The sequence below is a fragment of the Mus musculus genome, chromosome 10 (assembly GCF_000001635.26).
Source record: "Mus musculus strain C57BL/6J chromosome 10, GRCm38.p6 C57BL/6J".
NCBI classification, from domain to species: domain Eukaryota; kingdom Metazoa; phylum Chordata; class Mammalia; order Rodentia; family Muridae; genus Mus; species Mus musculus.
Genome location: NC_000076.6, coordinates 8364055 through 8390180, shown reverse-complemented (window position 1 = coordinate 8390180; position 26126 = coordinate 8364055). Strand labels below are relative to the sequence as shown.

General features: G+C 42.2%; 1 protein-coding gene across 1 annotated transcript in view; it reads left to right on the top strand.

Moving 5' to 3' along the window:
• Ust (uronyl-2-sulfotransferase) overlaps positions 1-26126 on the top strand; it is a 314073-nt gene that overhangs the window by 128645 nt on the left and 159302 nt on the right. The window lies entirely within an intron of this gene.

Here is a 26126-nt window from a genome sequence, read left to right as displayed (position 1 = left end):
TATTATCATTATCATTATCATCATTATTATATTTGCTTTACATCCCTCTCCTCCTAGTCCTCCTCCCACCCCCTCCACTCCTCCTCTGAAAATGGGGAGCCCTCCAGAGTTACCCCTCACCCCCCAACTCATCAAGTCACTGCAAGACTAGGTGCATCCTAGACAAGGCAGCCCAGTTAGGGGAACAGACAGGATCCATAGGCAGGTAACAGATTCAGGGGCAGCCCCCATTCCAGTTGTTGGGGGACCTGCATCACGACGAAGCTGCACATCTGCTACGTATGTCCAGGGACTAACTCTCATTATTTAAAACGCAGGTCTCTTATGATTTTTTTTCTGTTGTTGCAAGCAATGATGCTAACTGGTCAGCCCCCAGAAGAGGAAGTCGCAATTGACAAAATCAAAAGTTAGTCACCATATACCCGTCAGTCTTATTTTAGCAGTTTTTATAGCTAGGATCCTGAAGCCTAGATGTCCTTATGCTTGGTTTCTTCATCTTTGACCCCTGAAGGCAATGTCTGCCCAGTACAGGTATAACACAATAGAAGATGTTTAGACCTCCACCACACATTCGAGCATGCACTTCGCAAGTAGATTTTTTTTCTTTCTTTTTTTTTTTTTACTTTTTAACTCTCTTCTTATGAAATTATTTTGATTAGAAAAAAAAAGGTAGATTTTTCTTCTTGTTGTTTTTGTTGTTGCTGTTTCGAGAGACAGAGTTCCACGCGGGCTGGAGCTGGCCATGACCTCACCTTGGATCTTATCTATAGAACACTCTGACTGCATCTGCCATCTCACTAAGTTTTCCTTTATGTGATGCTTGGGGTCGAAGCCCTGGACCTCAAGCATGCTAGGCAAACACTCTTGCAGCTGAGCTACACACCCAGCCCCTTGACAAAATATTTCTGAAAGGGTAATAGTACTGCCACTTTGTATGACACTGACTGAATTACTTAATATTCTGAGCCTCAGTTTTTTCCCCTGGTGGACTTTTTCTAAAATCACAGCCTAGAGCATAGGATGTCTGAACAGCATTCAGCACGACATGGAAAAGTGACGGTCAGTAAATCAGCAGTGGCCTGTGCTTACTTGACGGGGATAACATTAAGGTTATAGAGGAATTGTAGAGTAGAATTCGCCCTAATTGAAGGGTGCCCTGCTGTTTGATCCAGTGTGTGCCTTTGGGTTGTTTGGGATGTTACAGACAACAGAAATACAAAGGGAAAACAACAAGGAAAATGGCCTCCTAAAGGACCAAAGGGACTCAGAGGATGCTGGGCCAAAGGTCAGGACTTTGTCTAGCACATGCACCGCACATCCTTGTACAACCCTGAGTTCACAGTGGCAAGTAATGCCTCCTCATTGATTCCACTGAACTGGACCATGCGGCCCAGAGCTAGGATCTGAATGTGAACTCCTGGTTCTCAGCCCAGTTCTTCCCATGATGCCAGGACTCACACATCTGAGCTAGCATCAGAGTTGCCTAGAGCCTTATTAAAATGCACGTTGTGCTGTCTAACCCTTAGTCTCTCACTCAAGGATCTGAGGTTGGACCCAAGAATCAGTATTTCTGACAGGTTTCCAGCTTGCTCACAGAACGGATCTGCAGTTCATATTTGAGAACAGTTTCTAAAGCCAGGGTGAAGAAAAACGTTCTCCCAGACCTTTGGTGTACGCTTCTCACTGCCTGGCTCATTATGTAAAGGTTATTTATTAATAAAGTGATGAGTCACCGTCATTAAGGGTTTGGGGTTTTAGTTCTAAGTGAAACGTTTTTCACTTGGTCAACAACCTACCCAGGAGGGAGGTTCCTCATTGAAGGAAAGAGCAGCATGCATTGCATGGGGGGTTTCCATACCCCACTGCTTCTTTTCTTGGTGGGGGGAGGTATGCTTTTATTCCCATGCCTTTGCCTGCTGTCAGACAAGCGGGATAGCGATGCTCATTGCGGGTCTGCTGCCTGGTTGTCTGGGCTTTTAATTTGAGTGCAGTCTGATAAACCAGCTTTTTGTTTTGTTTTGTTTTTTGTTTTGTTTTGTTTTGTTTTGTTTTTTACTGGGGAGAAGACTCAGGCCCACTTGCCTTTGTATGGTAGAATCTTTAGTCACGAGAATATAACAATGGATAAAACCACTACTTGAAAAACAATCCACTACTTGTATGTGACTGTATTTTCTCTGTGCTTCTGACTTCTGCTGGACTGAAAGTGAACTCTAGAAGTGATGAATGTGGCCTTGCAGACTAAGGTCCCCAGAGGGTCCCCTGAGGCAGAAGGCTAACTATTTAGGCCTGCAGATCCTATCCCCTGGCTTAGGTAGAGACACGGTGGCACTCGAGGATAAGGTCTCACACATGTCTGGGTTCTAGAATGAACCCACCCTGGCAGAAGGAAGTCGGAGGGAGGCCAGAAAAATATGGTTTTCATATTCGCTTAGCTCTCAGAAGTAACTTCTTGATGCCAACACCAAGGGTTGCAATCTTGATAAAATAAAAAATTTTAAGTCCTGAAAATATACTGAGTTACCACAAGTTCTCTTTTATTAAAAGTTTCACATTCCACAAGGTACTAGCCATGTGGGGAATGGGGCGTGCCACCCAGAGCACACTGGGCCCACTCCTCTTCTCTCCAGGATTTTCATAGGAGAAAAGTGAACATCTGTGTTGGTTTTGTAATCTCCTTGGACCTCACAGCTCCCATTAGTCTTTGTGTGAAGCCGTTATCGAAAGCTGAAGCTAATGAGTTTCTTTTTCCTTTTTTTGCTGACACCCACTTTTTACTACTACTGTGTGGTGTAAGTGTGGAACCCCACTGAGAATGAACACTTGGATCTCTAGGGAACAAAATGAAAAGCTATTCTTGAATACAAAACCAGGCACAGAATATCTCGAATGGTGTGCTAGCCAGATCCAGTGAAAAGCGTGGCGGGTTTGTAGTGTGTTTCTGTTCTCAGGCAGTGGTATTGCAAGAGATTTTCAGTTTTCTGTCTTATACTTTTTATGTATAATTGGAGCTTCCTAGCCATGGGAAGTGTCAGGGAAAGCCATTTCCAGGGTAGAGGAAGACGGAAGCACACTGAGCAGCTCGTTCCATGTGACATTTCCTGGGACACTTCCGTCCTCAGCTGGTGGGAGCAGCAGCCATTAGCACTGGTGAGTTCTGCTGGTAGTAAGTGACTACAAGTTATCATTTCACACGTCTGTGCTCTCCATAGATGACAGACAGAGCAAGGGACCTGTTCTAAGCAGCTCCAGGATAATAAAATCACTCCCCCTGGCTGATCTATGTCTCTTCCCATGTGCCAAAACTTCTGCCAAGTACTTTGCATGTAAAATGGACTCTCTATCAAGCTCAATAAAAGAGGAAGTAAACTTTTAAAAATCTTTATTGTACAGATAAAAGGTCTGAATCCTAAGAAGGCTGGCGAATTTCCCAAAGGTCACTCTCCAAATGTTAGACTCCAGATTCCGCCCCAGGGTTGTGCAGTTCAATGGTTCCTGCCTTTAATAATTTCAGAACGACTAGATGAAATACAAACACATTTTTTTCTCTTTATTTCTGGGGTTTTACATGTTAAGAACCTAGTTTGATTAGGGCATAAAAATTTAGCCTTCAGGCTGGAAAGATGGCTCCGCAGTTAAGAGCACCGACTGCTGCTCTTCTAGAGGTCCAGAATTCAATTCCCAGCAACCACATGGTGGCTCAGACTCATCTGTAACAAGATCTGATGCCCTTTTCTGGTGCGCCTGAAGATACCTATTGTGTACTCATATATATGTAAAATAAGTCATTTTTTAAAAAGCTTAAAAATTTAGCCTTCAGTTTTCAGAAAAAGTATCCATCATCATTTTCCATTTAATTTCAAGGAATATTTTCAACTTTTAAAAGTCAACTTTCCATGTCTATTTCATGTGATTTTCCCTAGTTATTTTTTATATGCCTATTTTCATCAGTTGTATATATTTTTAAGAAAATATTTATTTATTCTATGTATCTGAGTCTTATGAGTCTTTAGGCAAGCCAAAAGAGAGCATCAGGTCCCATTCCAGATGGTCGTGAGCCACCATGTGGTACTGGGACTTGAACTCGGGACCTCTGGAAGACCAGTCAGTGCTCTTAACTGCTGAGCCATCTCTCCAGCCCCAGTTGTATATATTTTTTAATATTTTTATTACATATTTTCCTCAATTACATTTCCAATGCTATCCCAAACGTCCCCCATACCCTCCCGCCCACTTCCCTACCCACCCATTCCCATTTTTTTGGCCCTGACGTTCCCCTGTACTGGGGCATATACAGTTTGCATGTCCAATGGGCCTCTCTTTCCAGTGATGGCCGACTAGGCCATCTTTTGATACATATGCAGCTAGAGTCAAGAGCTCCTGGGTACTGGTTAGTTCATAATGTTGTTCCACATATAGGGTTGCAGATCCCTTTAGCTCCTTGGGTTCTTTCTCTAGCTCCTCCATTGGGAGCCCTGTGATCCAACCAATAGCTGACTGTGAGTATCCACTCCTGTGTTTGCTAGGCCCCGGCATAGTCTCACAAGAGACAGCTACATCTGGGTCCTTTCAACAAAATCTTGCTAGTGTATGCAATGGTGTCAGCATTTGGAAGCTGATTATGGGGTGGATCCCTGGATATGGCAGTCTCTACATGGTCCATCCTTTCGTCTCAGCTCCAAACTTTGTCTCTGTAACTCCTTCCATGGGTGTTTTGTTCCCAATTCTAAGGAGGGGCATAGTATCCACACTTCAGTCTTCATTCTTCTTGAGTTTCATGTGTTTAGCAAATTGTATCTTATATCTTGGGTATCCGAGGTTTGGGGCTAATATCTACTATCAGTGAGTACATATTGTGTGAGTTCCTTTGTGAATGTGTTACCTCACTCAGGATGATGCCCTCCAGGTCCATACATTTGCCTAGGAATTTCATAAATTCATTCTTTTTAATAGATGAGTAGTACTCCATTGTGTAAATGTACCACATTTTCTGTATCCATTCCTCTGTTGAGGGACATCTGGGTTCTTTCCAGCTTCTGGCTATTATAAATAAGGCTGCTATGAACATAGTGGAGCATGTGTCCTTCTTACCGGTTGGGACATCTTCTGGATATATGCCCAGGAGAGGTATTGCGGGATCCTCCTGTAGTACTATGTCCAATTTTCTGAGGAACCGCCAGACTGATTTCCAGAGTGGTTGTACAAGCCTGCAATCCCACCAACAATGGAGGAGTGTTCCTCTTTCTCCACATCCTCGCCAGCATCTGTTGTCACCTGAATTTTTGATCTTAGCCATTCTGACTGGTGTGAGGTGGAATCTCAGGGTTGTTTTAATTTGCATTTCCCTGATGATTAAGGATGTTGAACATTTTTTCAGGTGCTTCTCTGCCATTCGGTATTCCTCAGGTGAGAATTCTTTGTTCAGTTCTGAGGCCCATTTTTTAATGGGGTTATTTGATTTTCTGAAGTCTACCTTCTTGAGTTCTTTATATATGTTGGATATTAGTCCCCTATCTGATTTAGGATAGGTAAAGATCCTTTCCCAATCTGTTGGTGGTCTTTTTGTCTTATTGACGGTGTCTTTTGCCTTGAAGAAGCTTTGCAGTTTCATGAGGTCCCATTTGTCAATTCTCCATCTTACAGCACAAGCCATTGCTGTTCTATTCAGGAATTTTTCCCTTGTGCCCATATCTTCAAGGCTTTTCCCCACTTTCTCCTCTATAAGTTTCAGTGTCTCTGGTTTTATGTGAAGTTCCTTGATCCACTTAGATTTGACCTTACCAAAAGGAGATAGGTATGGATCGATTCGCATTCTTCTACATGATAACGACCAGTTGTGCCAAGCACCATTTGTTGAAAATGCTGTCCTTCTTCCAATGGATGGTTTTAGCTCCCTTGTTGAAGATCAAGTGACCATAGGTGTGTGGGTTCATTTCTGGGTCTTCAATTCTATTCCATTGGTCTACTTGTCTGTCACTATACCAGTACCATGCAGTTTTTATCACAATTGCTCTGTAGTAAAGCTTTAGGTCCGGCATGGTGATTCCAACAGAGGTTCTTTTATCCTTGAGAAGAGTTTTTGCTATCCTAGGTTTTTTGTTATTCCAGATGAATTTGCAGATTGCTCTTTCTAATTTGTTGAAGAATTGAGTTGGAATTTTGATGGGGATTGCATTGAATCTGTAGAATGCTTTTGGCAAGATAGCCATTTTTACAATGTTGATCCTGCCAATCCATGAGCATGTGAGATCTTTCCATCTTCTGAGATCTTCTTTAATTTCTTTCTTCAGAGACTTGAAGTTTTTATCGTACAGATCTTTCACTTCCTTAGTTAGAGTCATGCCAAGATATTTTATATTATTTGTGACTATTGAGAAGGGTGTTGTTTCCCTAATTTCTTTCTCAGCCTGTTTATTCTTTGTGTAGAGAAAGGCCATTGACTTGTTTGAGTTAATTTTATATTCAGCTACTTCACTGAAGCTGTTTATCAGGTTTAGGAGTTCTCTGGTGACTGAACAAAGAATTCTCACCTGAGGAATACCGAATGGCAGAGAAGCACCTGAAAAAATGTTCAACATCCTTAATCATCAGGGAAATGCAAATCAAAACAACCCTGAGATTCCACCTCACACCAGTCAGAATGGCTAAGATCAAAAATTCAGGTGACAGCAGATGCTGGCGTGGATGTGGAGAAAGAGGAACACTCCTCCATTGTTGGTGGGAGTGCAGGCTTGTACAACCACTCTGGAAATCAGTCTGGCGGTTCCTCAGAAAATTGGACATAGTACTACAGGAGGATCCAGCAATACCTCTCCTGGGCATATATCCAGAAGATGCCCCAACTGGTAAGAAGGACACATGCTCCACTATGTTCATAGCAGCCTTATTTATAATAGCCAGAAGCTGGAAAGAACCTAGATGCCCCTCAACAGAGGAATGGATACAGAAAATGTGGTACATCTACACAATGGAGTACTACTCAGCTATTAAAAAGAATGAATTTATGAAATTCCTAGGCAAATGTATGGACCTGGAGGGCATCATCCTGAGTGAGGTAACACATTCACAAAGAAACTCACACAATATATACTCACTGATAAGTGGATATTAGCCCCAAACCTAGGATACCCAAGATATAAGATATAATTTGCTAAACACATGAAACTCAAGAAGAATGAAGACTAAAGTGTGGACACTATGCCCCTCCTTAGATTTGGGAACAAAACACCCATGGAAGGAGTTACAGAGACAAAGTTTGGAGCTGAGATGAAAGGATGGACCATGTAGAGACTGCCATATCCAGGGATCCACCCCATAATCAGCATCCAAACGCTGACACCATTGCATACACTAGCAAGATTTTATTGAAAGGACCCAGATGTAGCTGTCTCTTGTGAGACTATGCCAGGGCCTAGCAAACACAGAAGTGGATGCTCACAGTCAGCTAATGGATGGATCATAGGGCTCCCAATGGAGGAGCTAGAGAAAGTAGCCAAGGAGCTAAAGGGATCTGCAACCCTATATGTGGAACAACATTATGAACTAACCAGTACCCCGGAGCTCTTGACTCTAGCTGCATATATATCAAAAGAGAGCCTAGCCGGCCATCACTGGAAAGAGAGGCCCATTGGACTTGCAAACTTTATATGCCCCAGTACAGGGGAACGCCAGGGCCAAAAAGGGGGAATGGGTGGGCAGGGGAGTGGGGGTGGGTGGATATGGGGGACTTTTGGTATAGCATTGGAAATGTAAATGAGCTAAATACCTAATAAAAAATGAAAAAAAAAAGGAGTTCTCTGGTGGAATTTTTAGGGTCACTTATATTTACTATCATATCATCTGCAAAAAGTGATATTTTGACTTCCTCTTTTCCAATTTGTATCCCCTTGATCTCCTTTTGTTGTCGAATTGCTCTGGCTAATACTTCAAGTACTATGTTGAAAAGGTAGGGAGAAAGTGGGCAGCCTTGTCTAGTCCCTGATTTTAGTGGGATTGCTTCCAGCTTCTCTCCATTTACTTTGATGTTGGCTACTGGTTTGCTGTAGATTGCTTTTATCATGTTTAGGTATGGGCCTTGAATTCCTGATCTTTCCAAGACTTTTATCATGAATGGGTGTTGGATCTTGTCAAATGCTTTTTCTGCATCTAACGAGATGATCATGTGGTTTTTGTCTTTGAGTTTGTTTATATAATGGATTACATTGATGGATTTTCGTATATTATATTAAACCATCCCTGCATCCCTAGAATAAAACCTACTTGGTCAGCATGGATGATTGCTTTAATTTGTTCTTGGATTCGGTTAGCGAGAATTTTATTGAGTATTTTTGCATCGATATTCATAAGAGAAATTGGTCTGAAGTTCTCTATCTTTGTTGGATCTTTCTGTGGTTTAGGTATCAAGAGTAATTGTGGCTTCATAAAATGAGTTGGGTAGAGTACCTTCTACTTCTATTTTGTGAAATAGTTTGTGCAGAACTGGAATTAGATCTTCTTTGAAGGTCTGATAGAACTCTGCACTAAACCCGTCTGGTCCTGGGCTTTTTTTGGCTGGGAGACTATTAATAAGTGCTTCTATTTCTTTAGGGGGTATGGGACTGTTTAGATCGTTAACTTGATCCTGATTTAACTTTGGTACCTGATATCTGTCCAGAAATTTGTCCATTTCGTCCAGGTTTTCCAGTTTTGTTGAGTATAGCCTTTTGTAGAAGGATCTGATCGTGTTTTGGATTTCTTCAGGATCTGTTGTTATGTCTCCCTTTTCATTTCTGATTTTGTTAATTAGGATTTTGTCCCTGTGCCCTCTAGTGAGTCTAGCTAAGGGTTTATCTATCTTGTTGATTTTCTCAAAGAACCAACTCCTCGTTTGGTTAATTCTTTGAATAGTTCTTCTTGTTTCCACTTGGTTGATTTCACCCCTGAGTTTGATTATTTCCTGCCGTCTACTCCTCTTGGGTGAATTCGCTTCCTTTTTTTCTAGGGCTTTTAGATGTGTTGTCAAGCTGCTAGTATGTGCTCTCTCCCGTTTTTTCTTGAAGGCACTCAGAGCTATGAGTTTCCCTCTTAGAAATGCTTTCATTGTGTCCTATAGGTTTGGGTATGTTGTGGCTTCATTTTCATTAAACTCTAAAAAGTCTTTAATTTCTTTCTTTATTCCATCCTTGACCAAGGTATCATTGAGAAGAGTGTTATTCAGTTTCCACATGAAAGTTGGCTTTCCATTATTTATGTTGTTATTGAAGATCAGCCTTAGTCCATGGTGGTCTGATAGGATGCATTGGACAATTTCAATATTTTTGTATCTGTTGAGGCCTGTTTTGGGACCAATTATATGGTCAATTTTGGAGAAGTTCCCGTGAGGTACTGAGAAGAAGGTCTATCCTTTTGTTTTAGGATAAAATGTTCTGTAGATATCTGTTAAGTCCATTTGTTTCATAACTTCTGTTAGTTTCACTGTGTCCCTGTTTAGTTTCTGTTTCCACAATTTGTCTATTGATGAAAGTGGTGTGTTGAAGTCTCCCACTATTATTGTGTGAGGTGCAATGTGTGCTTTGAGCTTTACTAAGGTGTCTTTAATGAATGTGGCTGCCCTTGCATTTGGGGCATAGATATTCAGAATTGATAGTTCCTCTTGGAGGTTTTTACCTTTGATGAGTATGAAGTGTCCCTCCTTGTCTTTTTTGATAACTTTGGGTTGGAAGTCGATTTTATTCAATATCGGAATGGTTACTCCAGCTTGTTTCTTCAGACCATTTGCTTGGAAAATTGTTTTCCAGCCTTTCACTCTGAGGTAGTGTCTGTCTTTTTTCCTGAGATGGGTTTCGCGTAAGCAGCAGAATGTTGGGTTCTGTTTGTGTAGCCATTCTGTTAGTCTATGTCTTTTTATTGGGGAATTGAGTCCATTGATATTAAGAGATATTAAGGAATAGTAATTGTTGGGGCATAGATATTCAGAATTGAGAGTTCCTCTTGGAGGATTTTACCTTTGATGAGTATAAAGTGTCCCTCTTTGTCTTTTTTGATAACTTTGGGTTGGAAGTTGATTTTATTCGTTATCAGAATGGCTACTCCAGCTTGTTTCTTCAGACCATTTGCTTGGAAAATTGTTTTCCAGCCTTTCACTCTGAGGTAGTGTCTGTCTTTTTCCCTGAGATGGGTTTCCTGTAAGCAGCAGAATGTTGGGTCATGTTTGTGTAGCCATTCTGTTAGTCTATGTCTTTTTATTGGGGAATTGAGTCCATTGATATTAAGAGATATTAAGGAAAAGTAATTGTTGCTTCCTTTTATTTTTGTTGTTAGAGTTGGCATTCTTTTCTTCTGGCAGTCTTCTTTTTGGTTTGTTGAGGGATTACTCTCTTGCTTTTTCTAGGGCGTGATTTCTGTCCTTGTATTGTTTGTTTTTTTTTTTTTTCCTGTTATTATCCTTTGAAGGGCTGGATTCTTGGAAAGATAATATGTGAATTTGGTTTTGTCGTGGAATACTTTGGTTTCTCCATCTATGGTAATTGAGAGTTTGGCCAGGTATAGTAGCCTGGGCTGGCATTTGTGATCTCTTAGTGTCTGTATAACATCTGTCCAGGCTCTTCTGGCTTTCATAGTCTCTGGTGAAAAGTCTGGTGTAATTCTGATAGGCCTGCCTTTATATGTTACTTGACCTTTCTCCCTTACTGCTTTTAATATTCTATCTTTATTTAGTGCATTTGTTGTTCTGATTATTATGTGTCGGGAGGAATTTCTTTTCTGGTCCAGTCTATTCGGAGTTCTGTAGGCTTCTTGTATGATCATGGGCATCTCTTTCTTTATGTTTGGGAAGTTTTATTCTATTATTTTGTTGAAGATATTTGCTGGCCCTTTAAGTTGAAAATCTTCATTCTCATCAACTCCTATTATCCGTCGGTTTGGTCTTCTCATTGAGTCCTGTATTTCCTGGATGTTTTGAGTTAGGATCCTTTTGCATTTTGTATTTTCTTTGATTATTGTGCCAATGTTCTCTATGGAATCTTCTGCACCTGAGATTCTCTCTTCCATCTCTTGTATTCTGTTGCTGATGCTCGTATCTATGTTTCCCGATCTCTTTCCTAGGGTTTCTATCTCCAGCGTTGCCTCGCTTTGGGTTTTCTTTATTGTGTCTACTTCCCTTTTTAGTTCTAGTATGGTTTTGTTCATTTCCATCACCTGTTTGGATGTGTTTTCCTGTTTTTCTTTAAGGACTTCTACCTGTTTGGTTGTGTTTCCTGTTTTTCTTTAAGGACCTGTAACTCTTTAGCAGTGCTCTCCTGTATTTCTTTAAGTGAGTTATGAAAGTCCTTCTTGATGTCCTCTACCATCATCATGAGAAATGTTTTTAAATCTGGGTCTAGATTTTCGGTTGTGTTGGGGTGCCCAGGACTAGGTGGGGTGGGAGTGCTGCATTCTGATGATGGTGAGTGGTCTTGATTTCTGTTAGTAGGATTCTTACGTTTGCCTTTCGCCATCTGGTAATCTCTGAAGCTAGCTGTTTTAGTTGTCTCTGGTTAGAGCTTATTCCTCAGGTGGCTCTGTTAGCCTCTATAAGCAGACCTGGGAGGCTAGCTCTCTCCTTAATTTCAGTGGTCAGAGTATTCTCTGCAGGCAAGCTCTCTTCTTGCAGGGAAGGTGCCCAGATATCTGGTGTTGGAATCTGCCTCCTGGCAGAAGTTGTGTTCCACTCACCAGAGGTCTTAGGATCCCGTGGGGAATCCTGTGTGGGTCCTTGTGGGTGTCGGGAGACTCCGCTGGCAAGTCACCCCGGTGCTCGAGTCCAGTTGTATATTTTCAAGCCATATAGATGGCAATACCATTCTGTGCCCATGTAGACAAACAGGTCATGCCTTCTTCTTTTCAAAGAATATACGTGATGATGCCCTTCGTGTTAGACAACTGTACAGAAATGCCGTATGTCCTTCTTGTCCTGATAACCGGGTCTTGCTCTGAGAGAATTAATTGAGGCTGCCATCATGTGACGACTTCCCCACCCTTGCTCATTATCACCATCACTGAATCTTCAGTGTTGCCTGACTGTGCACTAACCTCTGCTTCCTCTAACAGGGCAGTTCTCAACCTTCCTAAGGCTGTGACACATTAATACAGTTCCTCGTGTTGTGGTGATCCCCAACCATAAAATTATTTTCGTTGCTACTTCATAACTGTAAATTAGCTTCTGCAATTTACTACTAGAATCCTAATGCAAAAAGCTGGCATGCAGGATATCTGGCACGTGACCCCTGGGAAAGGGTCATTCCACACCCAAAGGGGTGATGACCCACAAGGTTAAGAACCACTGCTAGAGCTTGCGGCATCTCTCCTGTCAGTTTTCACTGTTGTTAGAGGCAAGAATGGACATTTCTAAATACTCTTCAATGTAAGCTATAAAAACAAGCTACACAGAACATTGAAGATGTGGTAGAGTGCTTGCCTACTGTGTATAAGTTCTTGGGTTCAGTCCTTAGCACCACTGAAGAAGGGGGAGAGAGGGGAATGGAGAGGGAAAGAGAGAGTGAGAGCTAGCAGGTTGCAGAGGCGGCCTCTCCCCCATTTCTTCTGGAAGGAAGGATGAGGAGTTGCTGTGGTTACCACAATGGTCAATGTGAAAGATGATAAAACAATGGCTGTTTATTTCACTAATGAACCATTCCCACAGGCCTACACCATTCAGTATACTAGCTGCTAGCATTTACATAGAAATTCAAGAAGTAACTACTCTAATTGCTCTGGCCCCATTTCAAGCTCTTGGTTGTATGTGACCAGTTTCCCTTGTGTTGGACGCCACAGAGTAACTTTCCATTATTCTTTCGTTTGTGTTTTGAAAATGTCTCAGGTAATTGAGGCTTTATGGAAGAACTATTATTCTTAGGATAAAGCAGTCCTGTATAGTTTAAGTAGGAGATGTAAAATCACTAACATCTCATGATGGGTGTTAGGGTTTCCTGCTTGCTTGCTTGCTTCCTTCCTTCCTTTCATCCTTCCTTCTTTTCTCACTTTCTTCTCTCAGGCCTTTTTAAGTCCATATAGTAATTACAAAGTAGACGTTTTCTTCTCTTTATAAATTAGAGTAGCTCAAAACCTCATTAAAATTGGCTCCAGTGAGTTCTGGTTTATGTCTAAGGTTAAGCTTTATAACTGATGTCTACTTTTGCATCCCAGAACACTGGCATATATAACAATACTATCTATGAGTTATATATCAATCTATTCTTGATAAAAAAATTACTATATATATATATACATATATATATGCAAATAGGGATTGCCTCATCTCATTTTTTATATCTGTAAAGATCTTTTTAAATAAGATCATATTTGCTTAGAGCTAGGTTTGCAGGCATGTATCAGAAAAAGCAGGAAGATTCGAAGTTCAAAGTCCTCTGTAGTTTCATCATGACAGTGAGGCCAGCAAAGGTGATGCCACTTAGAAAGACTATCTATGCAGATGTAATTAAATGAGGCTAAAGCAAACCCGCAGTGCATTGTGACTGAGGGTTCATAAGAGGGGGACTTGGGCTGAGGGGCAGAAATACACTAGAGAACAATGGTTTTCCCCTGGCTTACCAGTGACCCCTGCAGCCTAGAGAAGGGCTTAGAACAGACTGCTTCTCTGAGATCCCAAAGTGTAGAAAATTCTGCATGCACCTCATTTCAGGCCTCTGACCTTCTAATCAATGAGTGACCACATCCTATCTTTGTAAACCATCCAGTGTTTGTGACTTTGGTAAAGCAACACTAGGAAGAAGTATAAACGGGATTCGTTTAATCTTTTTTTTTTTATTTTTATTGGTTATTTTATTTATTTACATTTCAAGTGCTATCCCCCCTCCCGTTTAATCTTTAGTGACCATAATAACATTTATTATTGAGTGATGTTATGTGTTACTCAATTTAAGAAATGGTGAGACCATCATTAGAAGCTTACTACATGGTATGACTTTCCCAAACAACTGTTGGTCTGCCACAGGCACAGCCTCTTGGGAAGGCAGAGAGCAGGGAGTTTGACTGCCTTTACCCCACACCAGGCTGTGTGCTGGGCTGTAGAGAAGCTCTGAGACACAGCTCAGGAGTAGGAAAGTGCAGTCTGAGATGGAGGGAAAGCCAGAACTGGCTGGGCTGTGAGGTTCTCAGGCTCTTGGTCCTCTAGGCACCTCTGGGAGTCATGGAAGAGCAGAGACCAGAGTTGGGGGACAGGGTCTAGCCCAGGGCAGGGGCTGGGGCAGGGAGAAAGAGGGAGCTCCAGCTTGTCCCAGTTGGTAATTGTCCTTAGCTTGGCGGAGGCAGGCTTGGTATTGTGGTTGACAGCCTAGAGGGGCCTTCAATGGGAGAATTAAGCTGTGACTCTCTAGTCGAATGCCTTCTCCACAGCTTCCCATGGCCAATCTTAGATGAAACATACAGTCCATGGTTCTAAAGAGTTAAAAAACAATGGATGAAGAGTAATGTACAGTACCCAACTTCTCAGGTTGGACCTGAGATTAAATTCCTTTTGAAGGGAGAAATGTCTGGGAAAGGAAGCTTATTGGCTAAGCCCTCCAAGTCTTTGTTTTGGGGCCTACTTGACCATAGGTCATCTTTCTTTTATTCAGGGAGCAGGGCACTTGTTCCAAGTCAGGAATCTGGCAGGGAGCTGGGAGTCACCTAAGCCTCAGGTGTGTGCCCACCGAGTCTCCAGGTCTCACTCCAGGTCTCACTCCAGGTTCTACCTTACCAAGCTTCCAGGCACAGTTTTACGTTCCACAAACAATAGCTACTTTTACTCAGATCTCAGGTTGGCCTCAACTTCCCTTCTTCACTGCTCCTTATAAACTCATTTTATATAAAGAATTTATATTTGTTTTAAAGCAATATTGAATTGTTTGTTATGTCAGTGGCTGCTTTGCCTGCATGCATGTGCACCACATTCATCCAGGACCCACGGAGATCAGAAGACAGGGTCAGATCCCCCTGGAATTGGATTTATGGATAATTGTGAGCTGCCGTGTGGGTGCGAGGAATTGAACCCTGATCTCCAGCAAAAGCAGCCAGTGCACCTAACTGTGGAGCCATCTCACCAGCCTCTTGCTGGTTTATTATCCCCAACACCCACTTCAGTTTCTAGTTGAAATGAATTTCTACCATTCAAATTGCCTTTTTTATATTCAAGATATGTCCTGTAGCATCATTAAACAAACAAACAAACAAAAAACAAAACAAAACAAAACAAAACAAAACAAAACAAAACAAAAACCTTGGGTGACAGTTCATTTAAGAGAAATTTACCGAAGACAGGTGTTTTTTCTGTTACTGGGTGGGGGTAGGGGCTAGGAAGGTTTCGGAGAAAAACAGAAACAAAGTCTCTTGACCTTTTAAAGAACATGGATTTATTTCTGCAGACTTCTCAGCTGAGCATTTAACAACACAACTGCCAAAACCTTAGGGAAGATTTCATCCTTGTCTCTGTTTCGTCCCCCACCCCACCCCCAACATCTCCCTCATTAGTTGTGAGACTTAAAAAAAAATAATTCTAGAGTAAGGATAATTGAATTTTATTGTTTTCTTAGAGTCTATAAAGGAAAACCAAAATATTTTATAATTGTAATAGGTAGGTCCCCTGAAGGGTTTGAACGTACAATTACTTTCAGTACTGTTGGGCCAAGCTTCAGTCAGTTTGGAGAAGGTTTCTGAGTCTAGAAAGGGTCTTTCTCCTGGAGGCAGGATTCTGGGAACTCATGCATGGACACGCTCCCTCCTTTGGTGAGAATCACCGTACCCTAGGAAGACGAGGACTAGAGATTCAAGAAAATCATGCATTTTTTATTTCTATCCCCCAAGCCTCCAAACCTGGCGGCACAGCCATTCACCTTGGTTTTTCCTGTCTATGAAGTCCTAGAAGGAAATCAATCCCTGGTGAAGTCGGATTTTGTGGAGCCAGCCATGGTGTAGCTCTTGATAGGTAGCAGGCTCCTGCTTTCCTGTGCCTTACAACAGTGCCTCTGCGCTCAAGGTCCTCGACAGCTGGCTGTCTTTCACAACCGGAGTTCTCTAGTTTATAAGACCCTCTCACTTAAAGGCCAAAACGAATGAAAATTCTTTAGGGTATTTTAACATTACAAAGCATTCTAAATATAAAATAATAGCAAGACTAACAAATATGCACAGGATAGCATCATTTACATTTAACGCATGGTACCAGCCTATCTTGTCAGAGTCTACTTTGTGACTTGTTTGTTTTTGCCTCGATACTGAGGAATACCAGAAGCTGGGCAGTGTGGGAATGGGATCAGACCCTTAGTTCAAGTCCTAATGATGTGACTGCTCCTCTGGTTTTCCTAGCTAGACTAGATACTTTCATTGAGTTTCAGTTTCCTGTTTCTAGGACAGTAGTTCTAAGCCTGTGGATCGTGACCGCTTTGGAAGATAGAATAGTACTTCCACAGGAGTTGCCTAAGACCATAAGAAAACACAGATGATTTACATTACAGTAGCAAAATTACAGTTATGAAGCAGCAAAGAAGATAATTTTATGGCTGGGAGGGGTCACCACAATATGAGGAACTGTATTGAGAGGGGTTGCAGCATTAGGAAGGTTTGGAGCCATGGTCCATAACGTGGTAGTAACTGCCTCAAGGATGTAAGGTTCCATGAAATAACTGGAAAGCACATAGCATGTGCCAAGCACATGTACTCAGCAACGAGTATGGTAATATGAGGGTTTCTCTTTCAAAACTCCTTACAGACCCTGACAATTCAGTTTGCTTCCAACCTTCCTTTCAGCACATTTTCTTTGGATATTTAAAAGCAATTGACAGAGAGGCAGCAGGCTGCATAGTCCATAAGAACATTTGGGACTCTTAGTTATTCATTTAAGCTGGTTCAGGACACTAAGCAGGGTCTTCCACAATCCCTCTCCAGATTTTGTTTCTTAAGCATCTATCTGTGTTCAAATGTGACTTTACCTGAAGTAATTTTTAAAGAAAAGCTACAGAAGTGAACTTGCTTTTTGTTTTATAGACGAATCAATTGCACAGAATAATAGGTTTGTGTTTAATGATTCGTGGTAAATATATTAGGTATAGAGAAAGAACTTAACAAGGCAGAATAAGGCGAAGAGTTGAAATCAGCCTCGCTTTAATGAGCATGACCTTGAAGGAGTCTCCTCTGCGTCCTCCCTGTTTTGATCATTTCCAATGATAAGAAAAGCCATGACTTGAACATTTCAGTTTTAAATAATTCCAACAGCCTCCAAGGCCGGTGTGTGCTGTAATGAACTCTCTGTTTGGAGTTTTCAGTGAGATGGGTCAGGAGGCAAAATACTCTTCACAAGGGGAACAGGTCAACCTTTCATAACAGTGACTGTCCCCTCCCAAAGCCACCCACATCCCCTGCCCTTTACACCCATCCCGGTTGCCATTAATGTGGAAGTGTTTGGGCCAGCCAAGATGCCTCCCCAGAGGTCTGCTTTCGGTGGAAGTGTGTGTCCAAGTCACATGCAAAGCCTTTTCTAAATTTGTCCATTTTATGAGCATGTAATGTGTTCCCAAGAAGAACATTATGGACCCACTTCTCCCTTAGTAATTCAATGCTTAACTAATCGTGCCTTCATCATTTCTAAAAAATTCTGGGCAGCACAACCTTAAAAATACTTGTTTTATGTAAGTCTTGTTTTAGCATCTTTCGCACCTCATTCCCAAAAGACCAGTTACCACTAGAAAGAGGTCCAGCATTCTCGAAATCTTAAATGTTATTTATGCGCTCACCCACATATACCATGGTAGTGCATGTGTGGACGTCAGAAGACAACTGTAGGTGTTCACTCTGCTCGCACCTGCCTTCTCACCTCATCTCATCTTGAGGATGTCCCAGCAGTCTCCAAATCTGAACAAAACCATCAGCACCAGCCACAGCGGCAGCTTTAGTTGGCTAGAGGGTTGGGGTCCTCGGACGGTAGAACACATACATGTGGAAATCCTACATTTGTTGGGAAGCATGTTTAACCAAGAAGTTGCTTCATTTAGTTGAAGAAAACTCATACCACCATTCTTCGGCAACATGACAGTAGCCTCAGGACTTTAATCATCTTAGTAGCTCCAACTACAGCCACCTAGCCCCCTTCTTGGTTTCATTTCTCCTTTGTCCTTATCATCAACTTGCCTTTTGTTTTATTTATCCACTTTTTTTTTTTTTACCATTCCTAAATGATCCTTAAACTCTTCCCCGCCTCCAGTTATAGGTTTTTGTTTTTGTTTTGTTTGTTTGTTTGTTTGTTTGTTTGTTTTTGCAGGACTTTGCACACACTGATTAGGTGATGTATCTGTGTCCAGTTGATGAAGTCTTTCATGAGACCTTTCTTGTGCTCCAACCCCGTCCTTGGGTGCATCCTGAGACCTCCCTTACTCTCTCCTACACTTTCTCCCTTTTCCTGAAAAGCCTATGTTGGGGAATGGAGAGCTCTGAGCAACACAAACGTGTCTTCATCTGATTGGCTGTGCTTCCTTGCAGGGGTCCATCATAATAGGGTCTATGGATTATTACATTTCCTCATAGAAGTTGGGGTGGGGGGAATAGAAAGGGTCATTGGTCCCTCACTTGAGAGTCTACCAATCACTTGTACTATGCTCTAATTATACATAGCCTCGGGGTTTGGGAACATCTTAGTGTACATAGGCAGGGGGAGGTGAAGTGAGAAGAATGGTATGTCATCATCCATGCGAGGTGAAGACTTTCCAGTACAGCTACCTGAAGACTGCCTGCCTGCACTCCTGCCTGTAGCCCTTCCCCTGTGCTATGTAAATAACTCCGGTAGACTCATTGGTTTCTAGGGGACCCTTTCGTGGAATCATATCATGCCTTGGTTCACCACTGGGGCCTTGTAAGGAAGGGGATAGATGTCATCTCCATCTCTATCTTCTGAAATCACGTTGTGCTAGCTTCTACAGCTGACTCTAATCAGCGTAATCTCAGTGACTTAACACAACTTATTGTTTTACAGCCTTAGATGTCATAACTCTGAAATGTGTCTCAAAAAACCCCAAGTCATGATGCTGCTAGGACTACACTCCTTCTAGAAGCTTGAGGGAGTTATCCACTTGGTTGACTGTTTTAGCTTTTAGAAGCCACCAGTGTTCCCTGGGCTATAGTTCCTTTCACAGTCTTCAAAGCCAGTAGTGTAGGATCTTCAGATCTCTGTATCTGACTGTTTCTCCTCTTGCATTTCCCAGAACCTTTGTGAGTTTAACAGTCCCACCAGGATAACCTAGACACCCTTCTCACCCACCAATCTCTCATTTAATCCAAACTGTTAGGTCCCTTCTGTCAGTAGGATTATATAATCTGTCCATGGAGTCAGGAAGTGTATAGAATCATATCTCTTGAGGGCCACTTTCCTCCCTTCTGGGTGTATTTCTTTCCTTTTCTCAGCCTTCAGGGAAAAGATTAGTGTGACAACATTTTCTGAAATGTTGTTTCTTGAAAATATCTTCATTACCCTCAATCGACACTTGACAGGATAGAATTCTATGTTGGGAATCTTTGCTAATCAGAACAGGATAGTGTGATTAAAACAATCATCAACTCCAGCGTCTCAGAAACTTCACATACGAAACTTTGTTTCTTGGAAGACCCCATTTGAGCCCACTGGAGTCTCTTCAGGAGCTAGTTTAGGGGTCCCGGCTGTTTCCATCTTGCGACACCATTCAACAGGAGGTCATTATGGCAGTTTTTTGTTCTTTCATCCCAAAAGTGATACAGTCGCTTTTCTGAGCAGTTCCTTGGCCAGACAAGAAAAAGGGTCTAGTGCAATTCTAGAGGGCTGTGTAGGGGCAGGAGTGGCTTTGTGGCCGTGGGCGTGGCTGGGAAGTCAAGCTTGCCAGCAAGTGCCCCTGAGCAGTTCCTGTCCCTACCACAGGGCCAGTTCCCCTACAAACTGTGAAAGTCTCTGTCTATTTTACTGTAGATTTCAGCATTTCTGTTAAGAATATTTCGAGGTGCTTTATCTGAAAATCTAATCTGTCTCTATGGAAGCTGTTAGTCTTAGTGTTCGGAAAGTTCACGGTTTCACGCCCAGGGTGTGTCATTTTCAGGTCCTCATCCAGATACTCAGTGAGTTTCATATCCTAGAGATGGGTGTCCTGGGAGATGAGCTTACTTATTATTACCGCGTGCTTTTATTACCATGTGCTTTCTTCTCCTCAAGTTCTGTTTTTCTGGCTGCTTCTTACTTGCAGACTGATTTTCCGGGAAGAATTGGCCACATGTCTTTCCCTCCTCTCCTCTCCTCTCCTCTCCCCTCCCCTCCCCTCCCCTCCCCACCCCTCCCCACCCCTCCTCCTCTTCTCTTTTGTTTGATTACTTTTGTCTTTTCACTGTAGTGTCCTGAAAAGCTTCTTAATGTAGTTAGTCACCACCCACTCACTCTATTTCTAATTTTTTAAGAGCTTGTCAGGTTAGTCCCTAAACTTTGTTGATCACAGAGTTCTTGAGTTCCACACAGGGACATTTGGTAAATTTATTTTAAAAGGTTAGTCTTGGATATTTTATTTTTGGCTGCTACCCTTAATGGAATCTTTTTTATTCCACTGTATTTTAGGCTGATTATTATGATATTTAAAAAACTATTAGGGGCTGGTGAGATGGCTCAGTGGGTAAGAGCACCCGACTGCTCTTCCGAAGGTCCGAAGTTCAAATCCCAGCAACCACATGGTGGCTCACAACCACCCATAATGAGATCTGATGCCCTCTTCTGGTGCGTCTGAAGACAGCTACAGTGTACTTACATATAATAAATAAATAAATAAATAAATAAATAAATAAATAAATCTAAAAAAAAAAAACTATTAAATTTTGTGACCTATGGTCATATTATTGAAGTCAATTTTTGAAAATTATTTTATTATTTTGTGTGTAAGGGTGTTTTGCCTGCACATATGTCTCTGTACCACATGTGTGCGATGCTTGCAGACACCAGAAGAGAGAGCCAGATAGCCTGGTGCTGGAGTTAACAATCGCAAGCCTCCTTGCTGCTGGAGCAGCAGCTACTGCTCTTAACCACTCTCCAGTCCAGATTATGGAACTTTTCAGTATTCAGCCATTTAAACTTATTCTTGGGATGGGGCATGGGAGGACTGAAGGAAGAAAGAGCAAGGGAAAATGATGTGATTGTAGTTTAATTTCAAAAAATAAAAACATTAAGAAATACTTTACTTGTAATAGGTGTGTTTCTATGTGTGTGTGCATAGGTGTGTGAGCACACCTGCATGTGAGCATATCTGCTCTCGAAGTTCAGAAGCAGGTATCCAGTTCATTGGAACTAGAGTTATAGATACTTTTAAACTTCTGGAAGCAAACCCAGGTCTTTTGAAAGAGCAGAAAATGCTCTTAGCCACTGAGCCCGGCTCTCTAGTCCCCAAGTTCCTATTCTTAATGAGGAGTGACAAAATTGCCAAACAGCATTTATTTTACATCTTCCTAGTTCTGACTCTAATTTTCTAGTGTTATTTGGAATGATATATAGTCCATGGCTGGGGGTAGCTATTGTACTAGCCTTATGTAATCCACCTGTAGGTCACATACCTGGCATGTGATAGCATTGGGTAAATATTGTCACATGAGTGAATCGTAGCTATAGACACCATTGTTGGTTTGTTTGAAGTCTTAATGAATATTAACACATGTCTCATCGTTATGTTTAAGTTTAGTTTTTAGTGTGAATATTCTGTGTTTTGTTAACATGATGTTAAATGAGTATACTATTATGTGAGAAAGAATGCTTCTCCTAGCCTGTTATCTTTCATTCAGAATGATGTCGAGTTTTACTTTAGTGAACAAATGTGGCAAAAATTGTTGAGGATGGAGGGGTTGATGAAAAACATTTTATTTATTTATTTTTAATTAATTAATTAATTAATTAATTAATGAGGCGGGGTTTCTTTGTGTAGCCCTGTCTATCCTAGAACTTGTTCTGTAGACCAGGCTGGCCTCAAACTCACAGAGATCCATCTGTCTCTGCCTCCCAAGTGCTGGGATTAAAAGCGTGGGCCACCACTGTCCAACAAGAGTGACGTATTTTTATGTCAGTGTTTGACATAGCTTAACATTTTGTGATCACTTAGAAGCAAAGTTTTCCAGAGGGGCTAGAGAGATGACTCAGTCCCCCAAAGTACTGACCACTCTTCCAGATGACTCGGGTCCAGTTCCCAGCACTCACCTAGGCCATCAATCATAAGTATCTTTAATTCTAGTTCCAGGGTCTGGCACCCTGTTCTAGTATATGAGAGCACACATGCATATGGTACATACATATATGCAGGCAAAACAGCCATATACGTCCAATAAAAATAAACGAATCTTTTAAAAACAAAATTGCTTAGAGTTCGCAAGCAGTGCCTAACTTTTTTCCGTATGAACTCCAGGGCCATATGCTATGCTCACACTCACTGATGGGTGTCACTTGGGGCCTTCCACTCAGTACCTGCTGCCCAAAGTGCACTAAGCATCTTCTCAAACAGAGCACACACTTAACTGTGAGCTGAGCAAGCTATGATCTAGCTACATCTGAAAGGTAGTGTGTGGAAGTGTGAACAAGATTGAGAAAAGAGCCATCATTCAGTTGGAGACTGTCTATGAACTAGAATGATCTTGAGAGGTTGAAGGCTAACTAAACTGATTATGATTCCCGTCATAAGGGACAGTGGCTTTGAGAAATTGTCTATAAAACGAGAGAGAATGAGCTTAAGGTAAGCAACTCTTCACAAGGTCCTTGATCACATCTCTGGACTGTAGTTCAGCAGACTCAGTGTCCCACGAATCTGAAATAAGATACACCAAAGACCTTGGGACGGGTGGAGCGGGGGTTGGGGGAGTCTACATCTTATGGCATAAGAAGTAGCTGGACTTTGTGCTGGTTGTTGATTTTGGACCCTGGAATAAAGGACTAAGGTGCATATTTTACTTATCAAAGCAGACCTGGCCTTCAGGTTCTGCCAGCATCCCTCAGTCCCTACCTGGCATACCCTGCCCCTAACCCTGAACTTTCCAGTCCAGGGGCTAGGCTGTCCTACCCCCAGAGGCTCTTCCCTATATAATCCAGACATTTTATGTTTCTCTCTCTTTCTCTCTCTCTCTCTCTCCCTCTCTCTCTCTCTCCCCCATCCTTCTCTCCCTCCCCCTCTTTCTCTCTCTTTCTCTCTCTGTATGTGAACTCTTTATCTCTCTATTCTCTCTTCCTTCCTATGGCAATCTCCTTGGCTTCCTTCCTTGGGGCCAGAGAGCTCGCCAGCCCTAAAGTAGCTTCCCCATAACCCTACATTTAATATAATCTAATCTGACTTGAATTGGCTCATTTTACCGGCAAAGACATAATTTATCACTGATGACAAACTATAAATCACCCTCCAGAAAAGTGATATCTGTTGGAAGATGACAAAACCCTGGTGATAGGAAGACAACATGATCAGTCGGAGGGGTGACCTAATGTTTCAGTGTTGCTTTCTTTGAATCCAATAAATCCATTTATGTTATGTATAATAGAAAACAGGGCTCATTTTTCTGGAAGTAAGAATATTTGTTTAGGGCTTGGAGAGATGTCTATATCTCAGTGGCTAAAAACACGTATTGCTCTTGAAGAGGACCTGGGTTCAACTCCTAGCACACACAACCATTCCTAATCTTTAGAAATAAAAAATAATTTTACTTTTAGATTTTAGCTGATTTTTGAGACTTCCACAGCTTTGAAATGGGAGGTAATCATAATGCCCCTGCTGTATCCCCAATGTTGTTTGGGGAAGGGGAAAGGGGGAAGGAAGGGAGAAGAAGGGGGAAGAAGGGGGAAGGGGGAAGGGGGAAGGGGGAAGGGGGAAGGGGGAAGGGGGAAGGGGGAAGGGGGAAGGAAGGGGGAAGGGGGAAGGGGGAAGGAAGAGGGAAGGGGGAAGGAAGAGGGAAGGGGGAAGGGGGAAGGGGGAAGGGGGAAGGGGGAAGGGAGCCAGCGCTTTTTGAACAGAAGGGTGCTGCCTGTGGCTCTAATGAATGAAGACAGGATGACCATTTTTTTCTGGACCTTTGAGCTATTTGTTTCCTCCCAGGTCTCTGAGTGTGATATCTTGCTAATAAACAAGATGGCCTGCTGTTCAGGTGAACCAGCCTGAACTCTGAGCGGCTAGACTGTTTAGCTTCTGCTGTTTAAACATAATGAAAGGCAAGCTGGGTGGGACCATTCCCAACTGTCTATCAAACTCACACCCTCATCATGACCTCAGGATTTTACCTCTTCAGTGGTGGAGAGATTTGAGGATGAGAGCTTTCTCTCCTTGAGCTACAGAGAAAGCAGGACAAAGTCACCTGGACTGGCCCCAGGGCACACCTACCCCCACCCCCACCCCCACCTGCCCATCTCTTTCCTTCAATGACTGAAATCGAAGATCCATTTACTTCTGGCATTCACTGTGTGAGACATGTGAGAAAAATGACCATTGTGAGGCTATTGCGCAGCAAGAAGAGCTCAGGTAAAAAACAGACTTAAGTCCTCTAGGCTTTGGGCCAGCGGAATGGCTCAGTGGCTAAAGGCCCTTGCTATGCAAGCTTGAAGTCTCAAATTCAAATACCAGAATCCAGAGTGGAAGGAGAGAACCGACTCATACCAGTTATCCTCTGACCTCCACACACATGCCACAGTATGCTTGATTGCACACAGATACATTAATAATAATAATAATAATAATAATAATAATAATGATAGTGATAGTAAAAATAAAAATAATTGCATCAAAAAAGTGAACTTCCATAGAGAGTACTACTCCCGGCTACTAATGTGCGTTTTTGGTCCTTGCAGGATTGATGGCCTTTGGAGAAAGTAGCTTTTAACTCCTGTTATTGACTGCAGCTTGCAAAACTATAAAGTGTGAATGGGTGTGCACACATGTATGCATGTTCATGTGTGTATGCATGCACGCTCCCCCCCCCCCAGCACGCAAATCAAATGGCACTTAAGACCCTGTGCTAATCTCCTATAGCAATAGCCATGGCATGCAATTCCAATGTATGTGAAACATTGCCTATCCATATTATTCCTTAAGGGTTTGTAACATGCTTTGTGCTTCTGTTTTGGCTTTGAAAATATGTTGTAATTATATACCTGGAGGAATCTTTTCACCTGTCAATCAGAGGTACCCAAAGTGAGTCTGCACTTATGTAAGCTCTGTCCTGCATGACTCTATTACAGATTGCTGAAGGACATTACAACCAGGGATGTCCAGAGAGGTCATTGCTTCTTGCGTAGTCATAAACTCTCCCTCATATTGCGCTTCATCTCTTTTTTGTTGCTTCTCTCTTTAAAACCCAATAGCCCCTTTCCTCTGGCTAAAAAGAATATGCCACTGGAGTGGTTGTGTGGTGATAAGAGCAGTGGGCACAGTATGAGGTTTTGAGAAGTTCAGGTCTTTTGATTTAGAACATGATTCTGTAGTGTCATTTAAAAGCATCACGGATAATACTACCAGTATAGCCAAAAACAAACCGAGATGATAAATATCTTCTATGTACTTCATAGAGCCATTATGGGGGTTGTTCAGTGGCCGCTGAGGTATAGGATGGTCAATGAGGCAGGGCTTTTTTTTTCCCCCCCTCTGAAGATTGCTGCAGCAGTATTGGGAACTTTGCTGCTGGAGTTTAAGGAACCTTCAGATTAAATTTGTGTCTCTTTGCTAACGGTGGGAGTTGGCCCTGATTTCTGAATATCTATTTTCCTCTGCTTCCTCCCATGTTGAATAGAGACAAAAGGCCCTACAGGGTATGGCTGTTGAGAGGATTAAGAGAAAGGAGCCACACACTACGGTTAGGGTAATCTATTCACAGCTAGTGAAGGTTGGGTTGCTTGTTGGCACTGGGTGAGTAAGCAGTTTGGCTTGTATTGATGTGTGTTTGCAAATAGAAAGAGAGCACCGGAGAATTGCAATACCAAACCAGGGTCTGGCTTTCCTGGGCTGTCTGGGGCTGCTTTGTGCTTCTTTAAGAAAGGTTCAGAGACTGGGTAGGTCAAGTCTTTTTCTGGAGGTTCTGAGGGCTGGGAGGTCCAAAATCAAGATGTGGTCTATTGAGACCTGCATTCTTAGGAGACAGGGATACCTGTATCCTTGCATGGGTGAATCTGATTG